This window comes from Miniopterus schreibersii (assembly GCF_964146895.1).
Source record: "Miniopterus schreibersii genome assembly, chromosome: 2".
Lineage (NCBI taxonomy): Eukaryota > Metazoa > Chordata > Mammalia > Chiroptera > Miniopteridae > Miniopterus > Miniopterus schreibersii.
In genome coordinates, this window is record NC_138102.1 from 139,214,862 (window position 1) to 139,221,263 (window position 6,402).

Consider the following 6,402-nt stretch of genomic DNA (forward strand, 5'->3'; position numbering starts at 1 on the left):
TCAATAGTGAATTCTCCATCTGAGGAAGATGGGGAGCAAAGACAATCCCTCCTTATGTTGGACCTTAATCCTTCCTACTGCACTGATTGGCCAAAATCTGGGATCCAAAAATGATTTGAACAGTACTTCATGCTGAGTAGTCATTGGAAATGAGAATAGGGACTACATCTCATACCCAAGTGTTAGAGGGTAAGGAGTTCCAGCTCACCCTTGAGGTGAGGATGCTGGCAGGACTCATGGGTCCTAGGGTCCCCACCCCAACAGCCCAAAAGCCATGAACATTGCAGGATTCTGCTTTGTAGATCTGTAAACATGGTTTAATCTCAGGCTGCTTCCCCGAATTTGCTGGGAGAAGCTAGAGAAGGCAGACTCAAGCAATACCCAGAATTCAGAGGAAAAGAACCAATGTTTATTGAGCCCCTCCTATGCCCAAGACAGTGGGACAGGTGTTTGCATAGTTAATCTCTTCATTGGGAAAAGGAATTTGCTAGAAGTGGAATTCTAATTCAAGGGCATTCAAAATCAGGAATGTGCCTTTCAGGTGTTCATAGATTTGGATACTCATATGGGACCTCAATCCTGGTCTACACAAATTGTGCAATGAATCAACCCTGACACCCTCTACATGTTAAGGGATATGATATAGCTGCTTCTCAGAGCTCTTTCTCTGCCCCTCACTCCCTCCATCTCCTTGGTCCCAGCTTCCCAGTTCACCCCCAGCAGCCAGCCCAGGGAGGACCAGGTCTCCAATGAGGACCTTTCTGAAGATTCTGCCATCACCAGAGAAGAGCTGGTTTCTGAAGAGGATGTTGTGATCAAATTCATCAGAAGACCAAAGAATCAAAAACTCGAGCTGCTTTGCCCCATAGCCCAGGAGGACTTGGTGCCCTTCAATTAGAAGAGAAGACAGAGCTCCCTCCCAGGACTGGTAGGAGCCAGGGAAGAGGGGAAAGTCTTGGAAGGCACTGAGCATAAAAAGGCAGGACCTAGATGTTTCCTTGGGGAAAAGAGATGGGGTTAGAAAGAGAATAGAAGCTGGGGAGGAGCAGAATGAAAGGTAAATGAAATTCAGAGGACCCATTGATTGACCATGCCAGCACTATGAAAGGTCACTGCTGGAGTGTGGGACCTTACCCTGACATTTCTCTCCCTATATTCCTCAGCAACCATCTCAGAGGGAAAACTGGCCAAGTCAAGCCATAAAATTGGGAAGAATCTGGAAAAAACAATGAAAGAAACCATTAACTATCTGAAAAGCCTATTCCCTCATGCCAATGAAGTTATGAGTCCCTAATGATCACGATGCCCACATCCTAGGTTGGACCATGGGAGGTGCCTACAGCACCCGCTGTCCCTGATCACCACCTCTCACATTCTTTATTAAAGCTTTGCATCCCAAGCCTGGCTCTGTTCTCTCTGTTGGTCCAGGAAGGAAGGCTGGATGACCCCATTCTACTAAGATTCTTCCTTAGTTACTCCATCCCTTTGATTTTAAACCCCTCCTCCTCCTCAGCTTACAAACCTGTTCAATCTCCACATTCCAAAATGTCCTTTGTAAAGTCCTGGTGCTCCCCAAACTGGCCCTCTGCCTGTTTGATCCCACTGCCTCCACGCTCCCTCACCGCCATGCCCCCCTCATCCCCCTGCGGTCTGCCTCTTCATACCCACCAGCCTGCTGCAACTGCTCTCCCAGAAGTCCCTCACAACAACAAACCCTGTGACTATTCCCCAGTCCTGACTTTTCACTCTCTGTAGAATTGGACACAATTACTCCTTCTAGAAACTTTCTCTTCACTTACCTTCCATGACGCTACACTCTCCTGGTTCTCCAAGCTCCCACTTCTTTTCCTAGCACATTTTCTGGCTGTGCACTCTGTGTTCCCAGGATCCCATCCTATACCATCTTTCTTCCTCGACACCCTCATCTGCAAAGACTTCAGCTTTGCCTCAGGGTGGATGATTCCCATTTACCCACTCAGCAAACATTCACTAAGCGCTTACTCTGTGCCAGACTCATCTACCTAATATGTGCCAACCTCCCCCCAACCCTGGCCAGTTTTCACTCTAAAGGCATATGGGACTCAATGGAGGGTGTGTGGGGGGGAAGAGCACAAGAAAATAATCTCTTTCCCCCCCTCACAAGTGGAGGAAAGCTTGTGCATTCAAGGGCAGATAGGATGACAGAAAGGGAGCTATGAGATAATGGAAAATATATGTGTTGGTCCTCTGCTCCCAGTTCCTGGCATAGAGCTCTTAAATCCTTTGTAATTTCCTAATTGATAAGAACATCTTTTTTTCTATTGAAGAGACTCTGAGTGGACTCCTGGATGGCTCCTGAATGGGGCTGGCTAGTCATCAGAAAGACCAAGCCATGAATAGAAACATGGAATTTTCTGTGCCACCCTACACATTTCTAAGGAAGGGAGATGGGCTGGAAATGGAGTTAATAACTGACTATGCCTATGTGAGGAAGCCTCCAAAAAGTTCCAAGAGTATGGGGTTCAGAGAGCTTCCAGATTGGTGAACACATCCACATACCAGGAGGGTGACACACCCCAACTCCACAGGGACAGAATCTCCTGCACTTGGGACTATGCCAACCTCACCCTATTTATCTCTTCATCTGCCTGTTCATTTGTAGCCTTTATCACATTGTTGTTGTTTTTACTTTCCCAAACTTTATTAAAGAAAAAGCAGTGATGGTAAATCTCTAAAACATAGTCAATTTTCTGGGATTCTTCCCTTGAAAATGTGATGTTTGATTTTGAAACACATAGCAGGGTGTGCATGGTTCCCAACTGTACTAAGTAGGTGAGAGGCCAACATCCTAAAATGTTCATCTTCCAACTTTCCCCAGTCTGTGATCTGTCTTTGGATCAGCAATAATTGCCTGAACAGCTACTATGGCTTCATTAATTTTTGTCTGTAGCTCTCTGAGCTCTTCTATATGCAGCAATCGCAGAATTTGAGCAGCTTCATTAAGAACTGCATCTCCTGTGTCAAAACCAAGAGTATGCTTGTCTAAAGCAATGGTCAATCTCTCTTTTGCTTGATTTGCTTTAGCCACTGCACCCTGTGTCAGGTGCTCCTGGACCAAAATGTGAATTGCCTTAAGCATCACCAGGTAATCTTCATGATACTGAATCTGAAGAAGGTTAGCCAAAGCCCTTAGACTAGCCTTAAAATCAGGATTACTAACATCCAAACTGATCAACAGCTCTGCATTTTTAGCTGCATTGTCAGCATTTTTTGTATTATCAGATACTGAGTTCTTGTGGTTTTCAGCACTATCTCCATATTCAAGCCTAAGAGCTAAACCAAGAAGCCAGTCGATCTTGAATCTTGAAAGGACAGCTAACATCTGTGAGACACTTTTCAAAGAACTTGGGCCAGTCACTGCTGTGGATATTTCTTAAATTACCTCTGTCTTCAACCTTGTGTCTGATTTTCTGGTCTTCAAGCCAAACAATACAGTTTCTAAATTCTGTTTCATCTTTGCAGTTGAAGCCGGCAGGGTTGTGGTAGTCGAGGGCCATCAGCTTGCGTCAATCGTGGTCCTGGCATCTTGCTCTGGCCCCCAGAACTTCCGCCAGGGGAGGAGAGGAGAGGTGAGGACCATCACACTCTTTTATAAACAGGTAAACATAGGTGTTTCCCTGAGCTCTATGAATCCAAGGAGAGAGTGGTGGGACCCTTCCATTTGGATACAAATCAGAAGTTATGGGTAACCTTGGGGGTGAGTAGTCTTGTGGGAATGAGCCTTTAACCTGTGAGATCTGATGCTATCTCCAAGTAGATAGTGTCAGAATTGAATTAAATTTTAGGACACCCTTATGGTGTTTCAGAATTGCTTGGTGGGGGGGAACCCCACATATTTGGTGACCGCAAGTGTCAGCAGTGTTCTGTGTGAATATGAGGAAAGACTCGAGCACAGACCACTTCTGGCCTCACTGTGGCAGCTGACGCTACCACTGATCCTTCACAGCTGCTGCCTCTAGAGCTTGCGGACAAATGTATAGGATCAAGAATTCACATCGTGATGAAGGGTGATGAGGAAATTATTGGCACCCTTCTAGGATTTGATGACTTTGTCAATATGGTACTGAAAGATGTCACTGAGTTTGAAATCACACCAGAAGGAATAAGGATTACTAAATTAGACCAGATTTTGATAAATGGAAATGATATAACAATGCTGGTTCCTGGAGGAGAAGGACCTGAGTATGAATGGATTCCCTTGACTTATGCTAGATTCTGTCTTGTCTTATAATGACAACAAAATATCTTTTTTTCAGTGTCTGGATTCTGTGAAGCTAATTTTCCCATTAAAGGGGAATGCTTTGAAGAGGCATTGAAAATGCCATGTTTAAATTAATCATGTTTATCTTGGGGGTGGGAAAGAACACTGAAGACTAAAATAAAGGTGTTTTTGGTTAATCGTCATTTTATTTATTATACTGCAATAGCCACTGGAACAAAACTTGTAGTTATTTTGTCAATTGCTCTTTTGTCATTTTATGCCTGTTTGCTTCCTTATTCACATGACTACTTGATTCTCAAAAATTGTTCCAAACAAAATGACAAACTTTGATTTTGAACAGGTATATTTAATCTAAAATGATTCAATTCAATTCAGTCTGCAGTGCTTTGAAATTAGGATTTTTCTACTGAACTCAAGTTCCATTAATTTCTATTAAAAACAAACAAGCAGAAACAATACCATTTACCATTACAACTAAAAAAATAAGATACCTAAGTATAAACTTAACCAAGGATGTAAAAGACCTGTACTCAGAAAACTATGGGACACTGAAAAAAGAAATAGAGGAAGATATAAACAAGTGGAAGAATATACCATGCTCATAGATTGGAAGAATTAATATCATTAAAATGTCTATACTACCCAAAGCAATTTATAAATTCAATGCAATTCCTATTAAAATACCAACAGCATATTTCACAGACCTAGAACAAACATTTCAAAAATTTATATGGAACCAAAAAAGACCCTGAATAGCTGCAGCCATCTTGAGAAAGAAGAACAGAGTGGGAGGGATCACGTTGCCGTACATCAAACTGTACTACTAAGCCATTGTAATCAAAACGGCCTGGTACTGGTACAACAACAGACATATAGATCAATGGAACAGAACAGAGACCCCAGAAATAGACCCACTCCATTATGGTCAGTTAATATTTGACAAAGGAGGCAAGAGCATACAATGGAGTAAAGACAGTCTCTTCAATAAGTGGTGCTGGGAAAACTGGACAGATACATGCAAAAAAATGAAACTAGACCACCAACTTCCACCATATACAAAAATAAACTCAAAATGGATAAAAGAATTAAACATAAGTCATGAAACCATAAAAATCCTGGAAGAAAACATAGGCAGTAAAGTCACAAACATCCCAAGTAGTGGAATTTTCACTGATACATCTTCTAGGGCAAGAGAAACAAAAGGAAAAATAAACATATGGGACAACATCAAACTAAAAAGCTTCCGCACAGCAAAAGAAAGCAGCCTCAAAATACAAAGGAACCCCACGGTCTGGGAAAACATATTTGCCAAGGATGTATCTGATAAGGAGCTAATTTCCAAAGTGTACAAAGAACTACTACTCAGCAAGAGGAAGACAAACAATCCAATTAAGAAATGGGCAAAGGACTTAAATAGACACTTCTCCAAAGAGGACATACGGATGGCCAAGAGATACATGAGAAAATGCTCAACCTCGCTGATCATCAGAGAGATGCAAATTAAAACCACAATGAGGTATCACTTCACACCTGTCAGAATGGCTGCCATCAACAAATCAACAAACAACATGTGCTGGCGAAGGTGTGGAGAAAGGGGAACCCTAGTACACTGCAGGTGGGAATGCAGACTGGTGCAGCCACTATGGAAAACAGTGTGGAGGTTCCTCAAAAAATTAAAAATGGAGCTGCCTTTTGACCCAGTGGTCCCACTTCTAGGAATGTATCCTAAGAATCCTGAAACACTAATCAGAAAGAATATATGTACCCCGATGTTCATAGCAGCACAGTTTACAATAGCTGAGATCTGGAAACAGCCCAAGTGCCCATCAGTAGATGAGTGGATAAAAAAGCTGTGGGACATTTACACCATGGAATACTACGCAGCTGTAAAGAAGAATCTCGTACCCTTTGGGACAGTATGGATGGACCTGGAGAATATTATGCTAAGTGAAATAAGCCAGGCAAAGAAAGACAAACATCACATGATCTCACTTATATGTGGAATCTAAAGAACTTAATAAACTGATGAACAGAATAGATTCAATGACATGGAAGCATGGATGAGACTGACGAATGTCAGAGGGAGGGAGGAGGGTGGGGGGGGTAGAAGGGGAGAGAGTAACCAAAAAATTTATATGCAT

At 42.6% G+C, this 6,402-nt stretch overlaps 2 pseudogenes across 2 annotated transcripts; one reads left to right on the plus strand and one right to left on the minus strand.

Annotated features, from left to right (window-relative positions):
• Positions 1-2,763: 2,763 nt before the first annotated feature.
• On the minus strand, positions 2,764-3,539 carry LOC308552858 (RNA transcription, translation and transport factor protein pseudogene; annotated as a pseudogene). Its single transcript has one exon. The product of its transcript is annotated as an RNA transcription, translation and transport factor protein pseudogene (transcript).
• Positions 3,540-3,993: 454 nt separating this feature from the next.
• LOC308552548 (U6 snRNA-associated Sm-like protein LSm5 pseudogene) lies at positions 3,994-4,270 on the plus strand (annotated as a pseudogene). The gene has a single exon. The product of its transcript is annotated as a U6 snRNA-associated Sm-like protein LSm5 pseudogene (transcript).
• Positions 4,271-6,402: the final 2,132 nt, after the last annotated feature.